General features: G+C 44.9%; 1 long non-coding RNA gene across 1 annotated transcript; it reads left to right on the plus strand.

The window, feature by feature from the left end:
• The first annotated feature begins 14,355 nt into the window (after nt 1–14,355).
• On the plus strand, nt 14,356–21,023 carry LOC138067072 (uncharacterized). The gene is made up of 3 exons (XR_011140734.1): nt 14,356–14,518; nt 17,102–17,196; nt 20,800–21,023. It is a non-coding gene; the product is annotated as an uncharacterized lncRNA (long non-coding RNA).
• Nucleotides 21,024–22,493: the final 1,470 nt, after the last annotated feature.

A 22,493-nucleotide genomic window follows, 5' to 3' on the forward strand; every position in this document is an offset into this window, starting at 1 on the left:
TTCAGTCCTCAGAGAACGAGCACGTCAGCAGCTCGATAGGAGCAATGTTTGCTTCCAGTTTGCTCAGGCTATGCCCAATTATTTTATTAATGTTTAGATAAAACAAAGCTGTGCTTTAGGTTTGGCTTTGCAGTCCTCCCGGTTTTAGAGCAGCAAAAAATGAAGCACAGTAGTGTTAGCTTTCTTTCTGTGGGACACGGTGGAAGTACAGGCTTTACTGCGGAAGTATAGGCTGAAGCCAGTCGTCTGCAGAGCTCAGCACTGATGAGAGCAGAATAGCACATTATTTTCCTGATACTTTTGAATAGGGAAGGATATTTCTTAAAGATTTGGTTCAAGAATCTTAAATGTCTGTTTAACAGACAGTACCTTTGGGACAATGAGTGTGGTGCTGCACTTTACCAAGCAAGTCCAGGGTACATTTGGCTCTTCTCCTGCCACCCTCCCTTTATATATAAACTGAAGTTTATATATATTTGTGTTGCAGATGCTCTATATGGGGAAATTAGAATAGCTCTCTCTTATTACGCAGTAGCACCTAAAACTGTCATTTCTGAATCTTGGCTTAGGGTCCAAGATAGCCTCAGGCATTGTCATAGGCAATAAATGAAAAGTCCCTGGAATTAAAACTGTCACTACCTTTTTTTCCTTGCTTCTTTTATTTAAAGTGAGGTGAACCCCCTAAAGTGTTCCAAATCTCAGAGAGTATTTAAGTTATTGCCAAGGTTTTGTAGAAGAAGAGAGCAAAATTGTCAAAAAATATCCTTCTCAGAAAGTCTGGACGAGTCTTGGTAAATATTTGACTCCTGCCCGGAAGATGATCTGAGCCTAAAGGCAAAACTCCAACTTATTCAAGCACAGTTAGGATACAAGTTGGCTCTGCATTCATGGGGATATCACAGTCCATTTTATTTGAGAACCAAATCCTTTTTGCACCAACAATTTCAGTCATTCTCCTCCAAAGCTATTCACTTCTTCTTAACTGAAAGTAAAATCCAGTTTATCATCTTTCTTCTGTGAAGCCCATCCACAATTGCGTGGTAATTGCGTGTGCTTCATAAAATCCTGATCAAGGCTGCAAGCCCCCAAAACAGGGAGGGGAGACAAGCATCATCCCCCTCATCCGCCTCACAGACCTTGAGGGCTGGACAAGACAATAAGAAGAGGAGGTAACTGCACCTAGGTTTCTGCTATTGCAAAACCTAATTTCAGCCACTTTAATACTTTGCCTCTTAGAGACGAAAAAAATCCAATATATGTGCTTGGAAATGCTTTCTGTAGAAGGAATTAAGATGATGTCCTGTGCCCGCTATGGGCTGGCCCTGTGACCACAGCAAGGCTTGGCAGCGCTGCACGCTGTCGTCCCTGCCACAAGCTTCTCTGTAACTCGAGAAAGTCATCTTTAAACCAAAGGTTTTGATGGAGGCCACTGGCTGCTGGGTTGTGTACTAGTGTTGTGACCGGTGCCATTTTTTAAATCTCCTTTGAGAAACTGATCTTCCAATAAATATAAAATAAATCAAACAATGATTAGTATATTTACTGTTCAGTGGTGCCTATTGCTGTATTTCCTCTACATTTTTTAAAAGGATTTGGGCTTCATATAGCACTGAAAAAAGTAAGATAGAAAATTGTTTTTTCGTACTGCCTGGGGAAGGCTAATAGGTCTAGACACTTTGCAGTAAATACTCACCTTCCTTTGAAATTTTTCTTTTAATCTTTGAAAATGCACACAGCATTGATGCACAGCTAGAAAAGAATATTACAAGAAAGAATAAAGTCCAAATCTGGTAAGTATCAGGCTTTCTAACCACACGATCTCTTCAATCAGCACTAAATGTCAGTTATACCTGGGGATCAGAAGTGGTGGACCTCTTCCTCCCAGGCTAGAGGAATGCTGAGATATGGTCATCAAATAAGATGCAGACCTTGGCAGATAGATGTGGGGATTAAGATTCTTTCAGATTGCTTTGAAAAAGCCCTAAAAAACATTTGGAAAAAGTGCTGGCTCCCAATTCCATTTGATAGCAAAGAGTACTAAGTTTTACAGCTGGTCAACAATATGGGATAACAGAAGAGGATTCATGGCAACACACAAAAGAGCCATAGAAGCTTTGTTGTAGGATGTCATTCTGTATTTTAATAGCTCCTTTGTTTCAACGTACTAGGGAAGGATAACAGCAGTGAAACGGAAAGCAATAACTGGCAATGAAAGCAAACAAGTCATCAGCCAGTGATCTCAAGTGAGAACAATATATTGGGCTTATGAAGGAAGAGAAGACAGTAAGACAGTGGGAGAGGCAGTATAAAGGAAAGAAAATACATCACTATTGCTATATTTGAAGCTGAAATTTCGAATGCTAAGGAAATACTTTTTTTGCTGCATCACCTTGAGGTAAGGCACAAAGACCCTGTTGACATTTCTTTTAGACCTTTTCTGCCCTGTTAGCTGGTGACAGTGCTTCAGGCTGCAGTACCCCATTGCAATGGACACTGGAGGTTTTAAATCATCTACAGAGTATGTCTAAATTGCTTGATGTACCTGACTATCTGCAAAGCTCTGCAGTACCCTCAGCAAAGTCCGTCTAGCTCTGCTTTTGTCCCCAAAATATCTGTCTCACCCTTTGCCCCTCTCCTTCCCCAAAGAGGTTCTGCTTCACCCTTGTCATCACCTACCTGGTAACTACCTACCTACCTGCACCCATGCTGAGAGGGCAGTGGACAGACTCAGCCAGGGCTTAGAGGGCATACCAGGTCTGGTAGCCCAAGGAGGGAGGACAAGTACCCTGCTGTGCTCACTGCTGTGAGTGTACGGAGCTGAATGCGCCCTCCCTCCGCAAGGCAGGCTTCTACCCCTTCTGGTCTCCTCCACTCTGCCCTACGTGCTGTCTAGAGCTTACCTGCCCTCTTCCCTGAAAAGGTCTGCAGCTGAGGCTAGGAATCACTGTAGTCCACTAGCACCCAAGAAGACAGCACATCCCCAGCAGAAGGCGGAGTGAAAGAAAGAACCCTTTTGGAGAACGTGGGGTTGAGATGGTAATGGAACTTGGGAGGATCTCCTTTCAGGCATTAAATCAAGAGAGCAAATACACTTTCTGTGCACCAAGTTATTGCTGCCCAAATAAAACCAAATTCCTTCATTTTCACAGGCCGTAGGCAAAGAAGCGGTAGGCACAGCCAGCAGCGAAGGATAGAAACCAGCAGTTTTGGTGTCCCACAACCAACTTTGTCCTGACGCACCAGCTAGGAGAGGTCTCTGTTTCTTGGCCCGCCCTGGAAAATCCTGAAGGCAAACACTTCAGGATGTGTGGAGTAGGACAGGGTCTGAGATGAAGAGAGTACTCCTGCAAAAGACAGGCAATGATAACAGGTGCATCTCTGACTTTGGCCTTCCAAAAGCCCAGGAATCAAAATTATAATTAATAGTTGTGTCAGCAGGTTTTGGCTCTACTTAACAGAACAACAACTTGCAACAAAGGCTTCAACCTTCTCTTTCTTTCCGGACTGGTTTCTGCTCTAAGATCAGGGACTATTTGCTCCGCCAGTCAGGCCACTGACCTATATGGAACAGAAAAGCTACACACAACAAAGGCCAAAGCTGAATTTCCTTTTTAAAAATAATCTAAGTTTAGAAACAATTTAGATGCTGATGTAGCCATGTGACTCCAGGAGCTGTGGAGCCTAAAGCCAGTGGTTTAATCTGTACCTGACTCTTGGCAGACCTTGCTCTGCTGCTGATTTTTCATCTACAAATCTTCGCGTAAGATGTTAATTGGTCTGAAAAGCAGAGGCATAGACAGAGGAAACCATATTTCTTAACGTGTATCTGTCTCTAAACACAATACTTTGCATTAATTTAAAAGAGGCCTGCTCTAATTTATGCATACTGTCCAGCCCAAAGGAGGTTCCAATTCCCAACGTAGACCTCTAGACACTGTGCCGAGATGAATAAAAAATGTTAATGATCTCTCTCATTATACTTCCCTACTTGCTTACATGACTTTTAACAGATTTCATGGCTGGGATTTTCAGAATTGCTCCATGCTGGTCTAAGTCTGACCTTGGTTTTTTCCAGTGAACAAGGTATTCATTCAAAATAGATCCCAAAAAGAATATATAATTTGGGACACAGAATCGATTTTTCCCCTTAGTCTGATGGAGTAAAATCTTGCTGTTAAAACACATTATGTCAATCTCATGCCAGCGCCAAAATAATTTATCCCAGTATATACTATATTCATCTTGTTGTTATTCATAGTGGTTTATTGGGACTACGCAAGCAAGTAGTCAACCTTCTGATTTCTTAGCTTGTATCAGGAGAGTTTAAAAGTGCAACTTCTGTCATCTTGAAGCAAAAATGCTTTACATGTGGGAAGTTACTAGGGGTCCATTTTGTGATCGAATGCATACAGCAAGATTAGTGATCATCTGTAGCTCAGCTGTTATTTTTGCTGGGTTATCAAAGCCCTGGGGAGGATTTTGTAAAGCTATTTAGCCTGAAGGAAGGGATTAAAGAGGTTTCTCCCCATGAAACATCTGTTGCAAATGTACTTTCTAATATTCAGAGCAGCATGTTAAAATTAATCTGAGAAGGGAACACTCTCTTACCCTTTCAGCAGTCATACTCTCGAGTGTCAGTCATCCTAAGAGTCAATCCACTGCTTCTTCCCTAGCCCAAATCAGAAACTTCCCCAAACAATACACAAAAGAGGGCTTGTTTGGGTGCTGTGCACTTCAAAACATTGGTGGGATTCTTCAGCTTTTTCCACAAAGATCTCTTCTCTTTCCTCAATTAATGACAAACTACAGCTTGAAGTGACTGTTTTAGAAAGCCCAACCATCCATGACCTCCTTTGCTCCTTTCCCTAATTCCTGTATGTTCATGTTTTTGTGGTATATGCACATACACACAGATTTTTTTGCAAGCAGGTGTCTGATGGAATAGATGCATAATCTTGATTACTTTGAGCAATCAAAGCATATTTTTTTCCTCAAATGGAACCCAAGGTATCTATCTCCCCTTATCTATGTGATTAAAAAGGCAAAAAAATCTATTCTCAGTGAAAAAAGAACAGAACACCAATAAACGTGGGTACTAGCAGGTCTGATACTTATGGCCCAGCCTTTTTTTCTGTAGCTTTTCTCTGTTCTCAGGGTGCTCTCTCAAGCCTACTTATCCCAATCCCAGAATAAAGCTTGTGTACTAAGGACAATGACAGCTTTCTCCAGTAACAGGTAGGACTATGTTGTGCTGTACTTTACTGATTACAGCTTTGATTTCTAGAGTATCTGGCGGGGAGAGGAGACATCCCCTAATAAGAAAGTACATTCACTACACAGCAATATACGCTGTGCAAGCCTGTGGGTTAAAAAAATAGGTTAAAAAAATTCTCAGGTTGTTGCCTAGGTTCATGTATAGGCGATTTGCACAGAAAGTGGAGATCAGGCTTTTTGTTCCTCATTTTTAGTGCTTCTTTTGATTACTCAGTTTAACAAAATAGTCTGATTTTTTTAAAGCAAAAGGAAAAGTAATTTAATTCTTTTGCACTATATAGGCCCTTATACGTGCTTGTATATGCTGGGTTCGCTAGACTGAAGTTTCAGGAAGGGTGGGGAATGGCTTCCTGGTAGTATCCTAATATGAGCCATAAGTGGCACTGATTGGTGCTGCATTTCTATCCTCAGTTCAGGCGTGAACAAGTCCCAGAATTCTTTAAAACATGACATTATGGTCGTTGCTATTGATACGCTATCAAACGCAAGAAGAGGAGCAGCATGCTGCTGAACGCTTAGTAGGACACATCCATCATTGTCACTCCATGCCCCAGCTCTGAGGCAGGAACAGAGCCGTCTTATCTCCAGCGCGCCGCGTTCGGCCGCTCCAGGGGAGCTGCAGCCCGCAGACACGTGCGCGCAGCAGGCGCTGGTGCGGGAGCCGTGCACCCACCGTGCAGAACGTAAGGAACAGAGAAGGGAGGATGCTAAGGAGAAAAACTCCTGAAGCTGGATGCCTGGGGAGCTGCCAGAGGGAGCCCTGGGCTTACGCCCTGCAGTCATCCAGGAAGGGAGGAATTTTCTTCTTGCAAATACAGTTTGTGATAACAGAAATTAGAACAGAAATTTGTTTAAGAGTGTTTTTAGCAGATATACAGAAGAGCTAGAGATGCTATTTCTAGTGCTGAATAAGATGATAAGGGACATAAATGAGAAGCAGATAATAAAATGAGAGTAAATGCTAGTTCCTACTGGTATTAACTGCATCTCAAAGAGTAAGGAGTCCGAGAAGGACCTGGGAGTGCTGGTGGACAACAAGTTGAGCATGAGCCAGCAGTGTGCCCTTGTGGCCAAGAAGGCCAATGGGATCCTGGGGTGCATTAGGCAGAGTGTGGCCAGCAGGTCGAGGGAGGTGATCCTGCCCCTCTCCTCAGCCCTGCTGAGGCCTCACCTGGAGTACTGTGTCCAGTTCTGGGCTCCCCAGTACAAGAGAGACATGGCACTCCTGGAGAGAGTCCAGCGGAGGGCTACCAAGATGATTAGAGGGCTGCAGCACCTCTCCTATGAAGAAAGACTGCGAGAGCTGGGCCTGTTCAGCCTGGAGAAGAGAAGATTGAGAGGCAATCTCATCAACGTGAATAAGTATCTGAAGGGGGAGTGTCAAGAGGATGAGTCCAGACTCTTCTCCGTGGTGCCCAGCAACAGGACAAGAGGCAATGGGCAGAAACTGAACCACAGGAAGTTCCACCTAAACCTGAGAAAAAGCTTCTTCGCTGTGAGGGTGACAGAGCATTGGATCAGGTTGCCCAGAGAGGTAGTGGAGTCTCCTTCGCTGGAGATATTCAAAACCCGTCTGGATGTGATGCTGGGAAATATGCTCTAGAGGACCCTGCTTGAGCAGGGAGGTTGGTCTAGATGATCTCCAGAGGTCCCTTCCAACCTAAACGATTCTGTGATTCTGTGATTCTGTAACTGGTGTAGTTGTATCAACTGAGCTTTTCTACCTGTTGTGCTGGTTGAGGTTGTACCGGAAATCCTGGCTAATACAGCATGAAACCTGAAAATGGATATGGTGGCAAAATGACCAGGACTTCTTTCCGAGGTGATGAGGAAGGGGCAACCAGCCTTCTCCCAACGCTGGTACGCAAAGCTGCCGTGCGCTGATTCGGCATCCCCCTTTCATGCCCGTTCAGACCTTCTCGTTGAAACTTACAGTGAAAGTGTGAGCTCTTGTCTACTGCACACTGGAGTAAATCCAGAGTCATGTCACAGAGGACATAAAACAGCCTGTAAATAACCACAGAAAACCTAGGCCATATTAAAGCTGGCGATACGTGATTAAAAAAAAGCGACCGTTCCCCTCAGCCTCTGGTCCCACATCCAGGTGACGCTGCCCCTCCTCTGGGATGACTGGGAAGCAGCAGTTGACTTGGCAACTACCGCTGCAATGAAATACTTTCCGTCCGAATCAGAAAGTATTAAAAACATACTGACAACGTGCACCCTGCATTTTTCTCACGTAATAAATCTGCTTTTATATTTAAAGACTGTACTTCTTCCCCTGGCAGAGCGTAGCTGCAGAACATGTCCTTCCTCGGCAGAGGCTGTAGCGGCTCGGTCTCTGGCGGGCTTGCAGAGGGGCCCCGCAGAAGCGCCGGAGGGTGGCCGCCCAGGGAGGCACTGGAGATGCTCGAGGCTTTGCTAAAGACACAGCCAGGAGCCGGCCATTACGGGGCTGGCAGCCTCAGCTGGCTAACGCGGGGGGAGAGGGCTGCCAAAGCCCTCCCCGCCCCGGGAGAAGCTATGTCCTTCAGTCATGGCAAAAATTTCCTGCGTTCCCCGGCCGGCGCGCGCCCGGGCTGCCCCGCCACCACGCGTCGGCGCAGAGCCCAAGGCAAGCGCGACCGTTCCCTCGCGGCAGCTGTGAGGTCCCCACGGAGTCGGTGCATGTGTCTGTCGTGACCTGTCCTTAAAAAGCGCTTTGACTACAGCTATTCAGACAATGTCGTCTGTCGAGACGGGGAGCGGGTGCGTGAGACGGAAGCTAAGGCAGTTTCCAAATATGATATGCCCTGCTGCCGCTGGCCTTCAGAGGACATTTAGCTGGACCCTGAAAGGAGTAACCAGAAATAACTATGGCCTTACGTGACATCTGCAGCAAAGGCTCAGGCACAGACGACAAGCCTCTTGCCTTGAATGTAACCTTGGGTCAAGACTACAGAAATCAAAAAAATTGATAAAGACATCTATTAACTATGTCGTGGCCGCCGGTTAGTCGGCGCTCCCAAGCGCAGTAGAAGCAGGGTTTGTGGAGCAAACGGTAGCTGCTTTTTCTGGTGTAAGTGACAACTCCCTACATTTCTGCAAAATAACTCTGGGGAGGCATGCAGAGAAGCAAAGCCTCTGAAACTCGTTTAATTAGATAAGTTGGATCTGCAACGAGGAATTTGGAAACTGTCCAGGTTGGGGATGGATAATTCAGTGCTCTGGCTGGGCGGCAGCAGATTCTGCTGATTTGTGCGTGAATCAGCTGCTGCTCTTCTGGGTTTCCTTTTTCTCTCCTGCCCTGCAACTCATCTGACCACCCATTCCCCCCTCGAAAGCTTCTGGGTTTTTCCACACTGCAATCCCTCGCTTTTTCAGGACGGGTTTTGCAGGGCGGAGGCAGGAGGTGCGCAGAGCAGGCCTGCGATGAGCAGCAGGGCCGTGGGGCAGCGTGACTTCCCGGGGTCCCCGCTCCCACAGGAATGCTGTTGCATCCCCTCCTCAGCCCCTCTTGGAGGGAAGGGAAGAGTGATCTGTATACCCCCTCCCTGATTTTTATTTCCCTGGAAGCAGACAGGAGAAGCAGAAGAGAAATCAAAGGGACAGGACCCAAATTTGCAGGAGGGCTGAGCAGCTTCTCAACCTACTTTTAGGGCCAGTTACAGCCTTCAAGATATGCTGAATTAGGAGCACTGTGGGGGTGTCTAGGAGCACCCTGATGAAGAAACACAGGTTATGTTGGATGTTGGCAAAGTAACGTCAGGGACAAGCTTGAGCAGTATTAAAATCTGGAACTCCGGGTGCCCGTGGCCCCTGCCTAAGTAATAGCACCCAAGCGGTTGCACACGAGACCGCTTGTGTCCTGAGGTTCATTTACCTGACTCCCAGTCACCGTCTTCTAATATCGTCTGAAACCTGCTGGAACCGAGTCCTGTCTCCTGTACGCTCGTACCTGGGAGTGAGAGGCAAGACCCCGGCCGGTCCGTCAGAGCCGACGGCAGCGGGGAAGGGGCCAGCCAAATTCCCGCTCGGCAGAGAAACCGAACCTGCTGCGAGCGGGCAGAGGGAGATGGGGAGCGGGGGGAGCATGTTTCAGTAGAGGATGGCAAAATGAAGAGTCTCCAACCCTTGAAGCTGCACAGCAGGTTAAAGAAAGGAGTCATTGCCTAGCACGCTGGCTTGAAACAGTAAATTGCTGGCCAGCCACTTTGGAGGGAAACCCACCAGTTTCCCGATAGTGTCACCTGGAGCTTTAAAATAACATTTCCGTAGCCAGAAAAGATTTGGGCTTAATTTGCACTGGTAGCACTGCAACACCGGTGGAAAATACTGCGAGGGAGGGCAGCCGGGACTGCAAATGCAGGAAGGCGCCTGCCGCGCGCGCACTGCGAGGTGCAGGTCCCCCGGCGGCGTGCAGCCGTCCACGCGCTGGGAGCGGGCAGGGGACGCGCGGGCAGGGGACGCGCGACGAACACACCTGCACTCCAGGGGACGCTTGAGCTGCAGCAGCCTGGGAGGGAGAATTAAGGGCATGTCTTACACATGAGTAATTTTTAAATGAGAGAACATGTGAAACCTAATGGGAGAGGGCTTTCGGTATCGTGTTTGGATTATTTGGTGTGAAGTAAGGTGCAGGCATTGACCAGAGCATTTCCTCAGCTCTCTCTTCCCTTGTATGAGTTTTCTGGTACTCAGTCACACCTGTGATCTCACCGGGTGATCTTTGTGTGACGGGGGCTCATTTGGGCCTGTCCTCCTGCCTAAGTTTTCCAGACCTGTGAAAACAGACTATATCTTGGAGACAACTAACACTCAACTCATTTCGGTTGAAAAGTTTGGGTTTACCATTTGGGAAACCAGTGGCAGGGTAGCTCCATTGCAGAAGGACATTAAAAAACTGAGGTCTGATGTCACTTCAATCAATCATACTTCCCAAAATAGTGTATTTAACATGGCAGAGTGAAACAAAAGTGCAAATAAGTCGTGCACATGTGATAAACATTACCCATTCAACTCTAATGTTGTTCAAGGCTCATGAAATTTATTTCCTACTACCTTGTCCCATTCACTGAGAAAGTTTGGAAGAAATCTAGTCCCCTCAAATCAGAATTTTGTCTGATTTTCCTAATGGAGCAGGAAGCCTGAACTTTGTCCTTTACTATTTTTAAGAACAGAGCAAGAAGTAACGGAGTTTTCTTTTTCCAGGATTGTCCAGCAAGTGTTTTTCAGAAGCATTATATTTTCTTTCAAGATAAATATATTGCTGTCTTGCTGGTTGAAAAGTGTAAGCCAAAGCGTCTACATTAATCTCATCATGTTAAGCTGAAAAAAACCACCGGTACTCTAAGAAGCTAACAAGAACGGGTGGACGACCAGCACCAGTGTTTCCAGCGTGATTTGCCCGTCGCTGTGTGCCTGCTGTCCAGGCATTTCTCTGAACGTGACGGCTAGAGAGAAAGTGCTGTCTTTATATTGTACTTGAGCGCTTCAGGGAGAATGGGTTTAGCTGTGGACTAAACATTTCTTCTAGCAAACAGCTCACCGTTGCTCTCACCCAGCCTCTTTTCTGCAGAATTGTCACTGCTATTGCTTCTTCTGCATGAGACAAACACGCACAAACCCCAAAGCAGAGGAGTGACGAAGCAGTGCACCAAAGCAAGTGGCATAAAGCAGAGGCCCTGTAGGACACAGTGAGATCAGAATACCTTAATGCACAGGTAACAACCTAATTTTCCATGAGAGCAAAAAATTTTTTTGCAGAAATCCTATTTTCACCCCACTGAACTTACCAAGGTGTAGATTTGCAAAAGCCCCTGGGGTGCTGGATGCCTGACATTAGGCTACGACCACCTCACTCCTTTGGGATCCCTTTGAAAATGCCAGACTGTGGCCAGATGTAATGGTCAGAAGTACAAGCTGCATGTGCCACATGATTTTTGTACAGCTCACTCAAAGAGTGTGACTTTATAAAGTAAAAAAATTTTGGATTTTTGTGTGTTGCAAAAGGGAAGCATTAAAAACAAAATGTTAAGAATCAAATGATTCTCAGGTTGAACAGCTTTTTACATTGCCTAAATCGTTCCTGTAGCCTCATTTGCACCACGACCTGTTTGTATCCGCCAAGTAGTGTAAAGTCGCCATTAAAAAGACGTAAATACTATCCCCAACTAAAGGTAACCCAAGCAGACGTAACAGCTCTGTGACCTTTCTCAACTGAAAACATGTGCATGTCGGAATTGAGGTTTTACCTGCTCTGTTGTGATACTGAGCTTATCTCAGCTAAGGTGTTCTCTCTGTTGTCATCTTTCATCTCTGTGTTTACTGCTTAGAAATGTAGGAAGGCCCCACATGTGTTTCCTATGAAGTCCAGGCGAAACTTCTTACATCCTGTCCAATGTCAATGTGCAAATCAGGGCAACATGTTGTCATAGATATTTGCAGGCACGAATATCTCCTTTACACTAAGATGCTGCCCAGCGTCTCGAGGTCGAACCTCCAGCAGCGGAGCATTTGCTGCATTTCATTAGGCTAGCATGACTTTAGGGAAAGCACAAAGCGCTGCGGGAATATCAGCAAGCTCGTATAACGGTAACAGTTGTGTGGCGCAGAAGGGAAGCAGTGAAATTCAGTCATCAGAGGATTATCCTGGTCACGGAGGCAATCCAGATTTAAAGGACAGCCCAGGAGAGACCCAAGAACCAGCACACTGAAATTAAGAGACTTATGTACTTCGGAAGAGTGAAAAATTTACAGTTAATGTCTAAAATAGCCCTAATTCTACCCCGATCTGATGAATGAAGGAATATTAAGACGTTCAAAAGTTCCCTACACACAGCTTAGTCTTGCTGAGGAGCCTAAAATTAGTGTGTGTTAATCACGGCTGGATGGTTACTGTGCGCTCCCACAAGAGGAGAAAATGATGCTGAAAAGTTTCCGGAGTTGTTTACTGATAGGATGTGGTAGGATGTGGTTTAGAGAGAGTAATTAAAAAAAAATAATAATTAAATAATTAAAAAAAAAAAAGCGGGCAGCGGCGAGGCAGAGCTGCAAGGAAAAGGTGACAATCAGCCGCCAGCTTCGTGACCCTTCCTTTGGGTGCCTCACCGGGATGGCCTTGAGATCACAGCCCTGAGCGCGCGCAGCCTCCGCGGGGCGACTTAGCCCGGCTACGCTGGTAGCTTCCTTCAGCTCCGCAGCTGGCTGGCTTTCTGGTTCCTGAGCAGCCTCGTCTGGCTCTAATTTGGCTTTTTCGCGTGCTGTCGCCCGGCATCTTCACCCTCCTCGCTGGTCTGGGTCACTTTTGAAAGGGGGCTTAGTCATGTCGGTCACTTCAGCCTTGACACACCCAGCAGAGCTAGACATAAATATGTTTTAAATATCTAGGCACTGGCACGCTTCTCAGGTGGTTTTAGGACTCCAGCCTACACCACATTTCAATGCCAGCCGGAGAGCAGCTGACTGCTACATTCATGGAAATCCTGGCCAGGCACGTCGTTTGCTACATCCATCACAAAAGTCAATTAAATTGTGGAAGAGAATACAGGAACCAAACAAAAATACTAGTCATCACCCGTGCTATGACTTTGCGTGAAGAGCTGGCAGCTCGAACGCATGCCCAGAAGTCTGAAATCCCATCGGAAAACATAAATTCAGGGACAGCCCTTGAGAACTGCTTACATTTATTTAAAAAACAAAACTTGCCTGTTTCCCTTCTTGGCTCTTGAAGGAGGAAACTAAAGTCTTAAAGGTGTAGACAAAGTCTTCCAGAAAACAGTTTATATGTGGAGACTGTCCTCAGATTTACTTTTAAAATAAATTCTCTTGTGCTGGGCTCACAGTGGCAAGGCTCGGCATAGCGGTTGCCAAACAGTCAACAGGCCACGCCAGGAAAGCAACCTTGCTCAGAAACAAGTTACAATTTTACAAAGTCAGGAGAAAATACACTTTGCCCATTACACCTGCAATAACCTGAACTACGGTGCCATATCCATATTCTAGTATTACCTAGTCATCAAGGTTTAAGTATATTGTTATTGCCATAATTCTCCAAGCAGCAATTGTACTACTAAAGACTTTATTCAAAAAAAGAATTTTCTTGATTAGTGCAAACGATCTAGCAGGCGAAAAACAACAGGTAGTATTATTCAGTATCTTTGAGGGTTAGAGAGAACCAAATTTCTGCAAAACTGCCTCTTCCGTCGCTCAGAAAATTGACTCTGTGATTATATTATACGTCCTGACACAGAGTTAGTATGTACAGCACTGTTACGCGCTTCTTTATGTGCATGTTAAGGTGCCTTTTTAGATTTTTCGTAATTTTTATGTCTAGACGATTCATTCTGAGCAGGAGTAAAGGAATCTTGAAAAGCGACATTTTTTTTTTTCTAGGTATTTCTGCAAACCCGATCACAGCTTTACGCACGCGCGAGTTCACGGCTGAACATTTTAAGCGCGCGCGCTTGCAGAAGGGGCTCTGAGCTAGCAGCGCTCCGCGCCAAAGCTGCGCGGCGCACCGCGCGGCGCACAGCGCGGCGCGCAGCCTGCGAGCGCGGCGCTGCTCGCGGTAGCGCGGCGGCGGCGGCGGCGGCAGGTGGGGCTGCGCGGCGCTGCGCGGCGCTGCCGCGGGGTGCTCGGGGCGGGCCCCCGCGATTAGCCGCCCCGCGGCCGCGGCCGCCCGGTTATCAGGCGGCGGCGGCTGGCGCCGGTCGCGGGGCGATAGGGCTCGCAAGCGGGCGCTCTGCAGGAGCTCGGCAGCAAGAGCAAAGTGCGTTGTCGTACAGGCTCGAGCTGTAACGCCAGCTCTGGCAAAGCCTGTCCTGTGTTTTGGAGTCTTTCTGGGCTTGCAGCTTTTTCAGATATTTAGTTCTCCATAGGATATCTAAACCGGGACTAGTGGTTATCGATAGAAGTTAAGGGCCTGGGTGGAAAAGAGAAAGTATTTTCGAAGAAATAGGGTGTTTGGGATTTTGCGTTTTTGGAAACCTGGGAAAAACAGGGAATTTTGGAAAAAGAAACTGAAAGTAAACTTTTTAAGGTATGTGACATATTTTCCCACAGAGTGATCAGAGGCTTGTTTCAATTTGTGCAAATGTTGGTTTAAGGAAGCACATGAACATGGGAGCAGAAGTTTCAGAATTAAACGTTGGGCTCTTCCAGAGCCTGACTCTGCCTAGAGAAACCAAAAGGAAAAGCTTGAGCAACATCACCTTTCCCGAGACTGTATCAACAACTGCATTGCTCAACTTGCCTTACACCCGTGGTAAGAAGGCTATTTTTGTTTGCGGTTAGGACGCTGTAGCGTGACGAGAGCTCCTTGTGGAAGTGCGGGGGCTTCCCTGCGTAGCCTCACCTATACTCACATGTTGGTCTGATCCCTCAGGCTGCGTTGCACAGGCAACAGAGAGCAGCGGCACGTCCGCTTCCCAAGCTCTTTTTTCTAGAAATGGGAGTTGTATTTGCCTTATAACACACCTGTATTTCATACTGTTCTGGTGCCTTCTATTTTGCTTATAAGTGACGGTTTCCATTTTTAATGGCTTAACTCCTGCTCAGATTTCAGAGATTTGTCAACAGGTTTAAAAAAATGCATGTAAGCACCTAAATGTTCATCACAGCTCCATGCCTATTCCTCGATGACTTGGGTGTTGCTCGTGTACTGGTGCACAGATTTGGAAGCGTGGGCTAGCAGCTCCGTTGCAGGATTAAGTTCACCCTTTGTGCATTAAGACCCCCTCTCCAGGCTCAGCCACATTCGGCTTTGGCACGTTGCAGGTGACCATCGAGGCCAGCTGTGCTAGGAGGGATCTGGCCGCTTAATCAACTAGGAAGAGCGACCAGCTATCGCTGGCGCCCGTTCCCGTCCTCTGGCAGAAGATGTTTTTCTTGACCCACTGCTATTCTTGCCGGGGAGACCTGATTTAGGACTAGTGCCTTTAGGAGCTACTGCAATGCACATAATTAATTTGATAATAACGGTTACAGAAGAGTAGTGCAAAACTGATAACGTTTACAGAGGATCTTTCTGTAAATGCCTCTGTATTTACAGAAATAAATTACATTCGCATTTCCTGTTTTCAAATGTTCAAAGCCGAGAATATGAATGTTTCTGCATCTGTATAAAAATACTCTAAAAATGCTTATATTACAATATTAGTGAAACAGGCACAAATATATAGGCATATATATAAATATGAGAGAAAGACACTAAATAAATACCAGTTCTTACAAGTGTTTAGCCCCTGTAGCAGGCGCACGACGACGCTGTAAGGAGGACAGCTTCCTCAGCTACTTTCCGTTGAAATACATATATCTAAGAGCCAAGTTTAGGTCTAAAGTTAAGCTACTTTCTACTTCCCACGTGTTCAAGTACGTTCTGTAATTACCGTAACGCCCTGGGGCTTGGCGCTCGCCCCCCCGCCAGGGGTCCTTGCCCACCTCGTGCCCTTAGTGCCCTGGGAACTACACGCTGCTCAGCTCCCAGGCAGGTTAAACCTGTGAATCCCTGCGCCGTTCGTGCCAAGCCAGGCTGCAGCGATAGCAGGCTTTCTGCTACTAACAGTCCCAGCTATTGGCTGGGAATATTTTTAAGATTTCTAAATCATGCATTTGATAGAGTGCAATAAATACCCGCAGGAGAAAAGCGGTGACACAAAGCTCTCGCTGAGACCCCCAGGCGGGGCTCTGCAGCCGCCTGCAGCAGCGCGGGGCGTTTTTATGCCCAGGATTAGCAGGGCTTGGGCATGATGCACAAGCAGCATGCTGAACCAAGGGCTCGCAGAGCGCGCTGCTTTGCAGGGCAATTTCCCTGGTAAGATTTTGAGAACGGTGATGATTCCCAAGCACAAACGAACATGCTACTGTCATGTATTCAGAATTCGTTTGTTTAATCTCAATTTTTGCACAGTAAATGGCGCAGCTCGGACCTCTTTTTAATGAGTTGACGCTGCTGCGTTTCATCGCACAAAGGTTTGCCTGGAAGTGACAAAACTGTCAGAAAATTTCCAAGTTTTGGGAGAAGTGAATGCAAATGAAGTTTGTTAAACCTCGACAACAAACACGAGAGAAAAAAGAGAACTTGTTTTCAATCAGAGACGTCCGTGTCATCCCCTTTTTCCTTTTTCAGGAAAGGCAGTGAAGCGCTTCTGTTCTGGCTAGGCGCGTTCTTTGCAGTTGTGAATACAGTTAGTTTCAAAAGTGTATTATTATACAAAACCTCTGTCTCCAGCTATGAACTGAACTTTGATGATAAAAGGACTCTCTGGATCCATTCTTGGTCAGATGAATTTCCACCTCTGGGTTCATGTTTTATTTTAACTTTTTCCCCTAATGTTCATTCTGTCCTTGTTAAGAATACTGAATTAAGGAAAGTGAAACATTTCCTTTTGCTGCAAAGTCCACTCCTTTTTAAAGCACCATACCTCATTTTTCCCTCATCCTTAATTCTCTGTCCCTTTGATCCACCTCTGTCCAGTCTTCATGCATCAGAAAAGCCGCAGTTCTCTTTTCCATAGGTTTCTAGTAATTATCTGTTCCTTGTTTCTGCAAACTCTCTCCTATCCTAAAGAAGAACGCCAGCACTAATAACCTGAATGTACCTAAATACACCTAAATGCAAACACACTTGTGAATTGTCTAAGTTGGAGTGTGGATGAAGACTGACACATATCCTTGCATGTTGACGTGACTCAAATATATCGGCGGATTAAGAACAGTAGTAGTATTTGTGACAAACAGAAACATCTCCAATTGTCAGTAACAAGGAAGAAAATCATACCTTGTTTTGCTCTTCAGCAGCCTAAAGACTGTGTCTGTGGAATAAAAGTATTTTTTCTCTTCGCTGAAGGACAGAGCTGCATGGTTCATCCTGCCAAGCTAATGTATTTATGGTGTGTGGAGCTCTCTGCACCCACAGACGGCAGGCTTACGCTGGAATCCAAGGTATGTAATGATGGCATGAACATGATACACTTCCCTGTAACCTGCGCTTCGGGCAGCTGCTAATGCCCGTCTAACTTTCTGTAGTCTGCGGCCAAAGGAAAGTTGTCTGCAGCATATGCAGAGCTCCAGTTCGCTGCATACTTGCTGTGAAGGCACTGGCATGCTGAAGGAGATGCCGCAGAACTGGGCGCCATTTGCTGAAATTCAAGTCTCCGATGTTCTTGTATATTTGGGATAATTTTTCTGCCCGGGAAAGAAAGTCATTTCCTCCCTGCTCATAGTAGCATCTAAAGTCTCACACAGTGACCCACAGACACATTTCACTAGACACTACAGAAATGCTGGGGAAGATGGGCCGGCTCCAAAGAGCTTAAAGTCAGAGGTAGCAGAAAGGTCAAAGCACATAAAGGAGAAACCGAGAAGTACAGCGGGAAGGGAAACAGAGTCTGCAGTGACCTTGCCACAACTGCTGAGCAGAACTACAGCAGAGGAAGGGTTTGAACTCAGTCTATTGGCTCCTAGTCTAATCTCCTATTGCGTGCAGCCTCTTGTTTGACAGCCTTCCTCAGGAAAGATATGCCTTACTATTTCAATATTGCCTCAAAATAATCTCTTCTGAAGTTCCTCTCTTTAGGCAGACCCTTAAATTTTCAGGCTCGATTTATGCAATCCTTATGTCACTCTGTTAACAGGAAGCTCATTATAGTTTTCACCAAATGTAAAGGAGTCTCGTGGCATGCCACTTAATAATATCCTACTCCCCGAGCAGTTTATCTCCATGCGACACCGGCACACGAGGTGGAGTAGAACATGCACACAGCGCGCTTCTCTACAGCGCCTCCCTTAGTGGCTTCGGCCCTGGGCTATTAGGAAAGGCAGTCAGTCCTGCGGCTTGTTGGACTCTCGCTCCAACTGATCCACAAAACTGGGCGCTAGTAGATTTTAAATTCAGATCTTAAAAATGCTAAGTAACGTGGCAGGTCTGCTTGGTTTCTTTACATGCAACATTCCTCTTCCTACCTCCCCACAGGCTGTCTGCTTTTGTGCAGCGAGCGCTATGGTACGGTTGACTCATACATGGGGTTTTTTTTTTCCTGTAGTCTCCAGATCCTTTTCTACCAACTTGCTGCTAGTAAGCAGTTCCCATCTGGTATTCATATATATATTTATTGGTACCTAAATGCACCTCAGTTACGAAAAATGCCATGTGAAGTATTACCAAAGGCTTCATTAAACTCATCATATATAAGCTCCTTATACTCTTATTTATGTCCATATATTGGTGCATATAAAGTGAAGGCACCGGCATTAAGTATTGATTGTACTGGAGATTAGCTTTTAATGATTACAATTGGTAGAATAAAGACATAATTAAGTTAATGTAATTTATACTGCTGTGGGATAATTTGCCTTCCTGGCAACATTTTCTGGAAAACTAGTTCTTTACAAAGTGACTATGTTTTTAATACTACTGCCAAAATATAAAATTGGGTTCACAAGCCAAGTGCTGTATACCAACTACATTTTCAGTCTGGAGGTCTGCAGACCTTTTGGGAGTGCATGGGCATGGCCCATGCTTACGAGGAGGTAGAGCTCAGGTTTGGACCAGGCTATCATCTACATCTGAATTTCTCATCTATGGAGCCAACTATCAGGTATCGGACTGAACATCAAGTGCACGCTGGCAGGTAGGCTTTGTGGATGAGGGAAGATGAAGAGCAGGTGCAAAATTTACAGCAGATCATCTGGACAGCATAGACACACTATTATATCCTGGAGCTTCCTGGAAACGGCTCCAGATATCTTCAAGGGCATTTCCTCTTACAGAGCAGAGCTTATGAGTCCCTTCACAGCTAAATTCCTTATGGATCTATAAAGGTTAAGCATTAAGGGAGGAAGAGTAAGGGCTAAAGTCCTGTAGCTGACTTTTGGCAGAGAGGAGCATTCAACAAATAACACAGATTTGGCTGTAACAGGCAAAACTTGCATTTAGTGGTGCACAAAGGTACAAAAGGGTGTAGTCAGGAAAAGATGACAGCAGGAGGACAGTGCAAACACAGAGAGTAAGAGCAGGCTGCACGTAAAGAGAAAGAGGCAAAACAAGGCAAAGGATATTAGTGTCAACATTTTTTCCATAAAAGTCCTGTTTTCTACAGGATGTTTTTCCATTCTGTCTTAGCCTTTGACATCAGTTGAACAGTGTCTGCTCAATCTGACAGTAAATCTAACCCGTAGTTTCTAGATCACACTATATAACCAGATTTTGGAACTTTGTCGTTTCATTATTTGCGCACTTCTATTGATGTTCTTGTCCGTGTGACATTCTGACCACTACATCCACCATAAAACATCGTAATACACCTTGGAGTAAGTGCAACAATGGGTTTTTGCTTGTCTGAGGTTTTTAAATATTGAAACGCAATGCATTTTCAAGAGAGGAGTAACCTGCATGTGTCGAATCATGAGACCAGTTCAGCATCCTGCAACCGCGTTTGGAGAGAGCAAAATTAACCACTTAAGCACACTGAGTAAGGCATCGATTCTGCAAATACTTCCTGCCAGGCACAATCCCTTTGAAATCAGGGGGACTATTCACAGCCATAAATAAAAGCTGCGCCTGTGAGTAAACAATTGCCATTGCTAAGCCCTGGAAAGTGATTGCAGACAATACTTTTCTTCTAGGTGACAGCGCTTAACTTGCCTGCAGTCCGCAGCTATGAGATGACATATATGAGAAATATGAAAATTACACAGAACTGCCCCTAATAATAACTCTGTAGCTCGCAACTGGCTCCACGGGGCGATTAGAAGTGCTTAATCACTCTCTGAGAGGAGTACAGGAAATGCCGAGGTGAATTGCTGTAATTAGACACGTTTACCATTATTATTTATTAAAACATAACTAGTTACACTGGTTGTGCATATTCTGTAGGCAGGCCTTGTGCTGACCTCAATATACTACTATAGTTAAAGCTGTATAACGTCTCCTATTTAGATGGAGTTATGTCAGAATAGTTTATTTTCCGTAGCAGAGGGAAAATCAGTGATATTAGTGTAAGACATCTTAATGCCATTATAACTGTGCATCAATTTAAGCAGTACAACCAAAGGGGCTGTAACAATTCAGGCAGCTCAGATAACGTTGGTGCATGATTTGCACAGAAAACATGGTTAAATTGGTCTGTGATTTGTGAAGAGACCAGATTCTGCGCTTCACAAATAAACATTAATGAGTGAATCTTGCCCCCGGTGCGTGCAGGAGGACAGGGGAGAAGGGAGAAGCAAAACGCACGGTTCCTTGTTTAGGGTAGGGCCTTTTATGTCTGAGCATCTTATGACTTAGCTAGCATTTGCAGCTCTGTGAAACGCAGTGGGTTCATTTGTCTGCCGCCTGCAAAAGTACTTGGATCAGTCTGAACTGATTCTTTGAATGTGAACAAAAAGGGGAATCATTACGACTGCAGGGAGAGAAGCTGGACATTTAAGAGCACAGTAGAAGGTCACAGAGGGATAAACATTTCTGCCAAGCACTAATTTTGCCGTAATGTTCCGGTCTCTCATCTTGAAAAATGAAGGGAATTTTGTCCTTGTTTTTCCACTCAGAGAAAGTAAGGGAGTATGCACGTATATGCAGAAGGTGCACGCGGCATTGTGGTGGACGCTTGCTAATACTCGCCGAAGGAGGTTTCTGTCTGTCCGCAACCACTGAGGAGCCCCGTGGCGCTGGTGGACGGACAGCTGGACTAGGCTGAAAAGACTGGGCTTCTGCTTGCACCTCCGCTGCTGGTCTGCGGTAAAACCTTTGCTAAATTACTTATCTTCCTGTGCCTCAGTTTCTTCCTTCATAAAATGAGATAAGATCTATTTGTAAAGCACTTTGAGAGTGCTTCAAATTGGCCGTGCGGCACTGTTATCAGCTTCTATATCTTGTTCTTTTCTTGGACAACAGCCACCTTCAAAGGGAGGCATTTCAGGTCTGCATGCTTATTAGATAATTTACTAATTTTGGCTCCAAATCTGAGTTCAGATTTCAAATCAAGTTCAGAGTTTCAGCTTCCTGAATGTGATATTCCAGTTTGGGGTATTAATTTCTTAAAAATCCACATTAAAGAAAATGCCAGTTTTCATACAGAATGCTTCAATAGAACACATCTCATTCCTATTTATTATCTCAAATATCCAAATGGATCTGCTCAGCAGCACTACCACTTTTTGAAGATTCCTCTCATTATGTATTTATACAGGAATGGCTACAAGTAATTCCATTACCAATTGCTACCAGTAATTCTATTAGGCTGAATCACTGAGTAACCTTGTTTCTGACACTGTAACCAGATTCATCATATGAAGTAGTGAACTGAATGCATGACGCGCTGGGTGGCTGCTCAGAAGGATGTACTGAAAGCTAGGAAAAAAGAATATCATACATAGCCATGGGATCTAACCAACTGAGCCAGGATTTGGAGCCCATCATCTCTTGCTGTCCTTTACTAGTAAACTTACTACAATTACAGTGCAAAAAAAAAAAAAAAGTTTTGCTTTTCATAATTACCTGGCACATGGCACATCCATTACGTAAAGCCTCGTGTATGGAAATAAACCTGTTCACATGCAAAAACACCTTCAGGATGAGACCCAAAATTGTCGAGTGTCCCCATACATAAATTCCAGAGTGTGTTCTGTGCCATAGAAAGATCGCATTTGGTCTTTGCTATACTGTTTTAGTTCTGTAAAGCATCAAATATGAGTGAACTGGAATGAAAGAAACAGAATTTGGTCCCAGATGTTTGTATTAGGTGTGGGATACTAACTTCTCTGAGTAATTTGTAGCCTGATTTTAATTAAGCAAAAGCAGGAATTGTCTCTATTTCTGTCTTATAGTTGTGTCTGCTTTTGTATATATTAGCTAAACTTACGCATATTAATTACATAAGGTTTCATATTCGAGCTGTTTATTTTATCCCATTTTTATTGATACAGCATAGAAAACAAACTAAAGGCTACATTTCAATAATGTTATTACTTGTTGAATTACTTAATCTATTTCAAAATGGACTGCTCCTTTCCTTTTTTGTATTTCCTATACTTTTTTCTCTTGTTAAATCTAAGAAATTCTTCTTACATAGCACTGAAACTTTGACTTGTAGTAATATATTATTTTCTATAAGGTAGAAACATCCTGACTCAGGAAATAGTTCCTTCTGAAGTCCAGGCAAATCTTTGCAGCATTTAGAGGTCCCATGTGCTGTATCAATACTAGTTTAACTGAGCTGTTTGCCAAGATGCATCTCGTGAAA

This window comes from Struthio camelus, chromosome 4, assembly GCF_040807025.1.
Source record: "Struthio camelus isolate bStrCam1 chromosome 4, bStrCam1.hap1, whole genome shotgun sequence".
Taxonomy (NCBI): domain Eukaryota; kingdom Metazoa; phylum Chordata; class Aves; order Struthioniformes; family Struthionidae; genus Struthio; species Struthio camelus.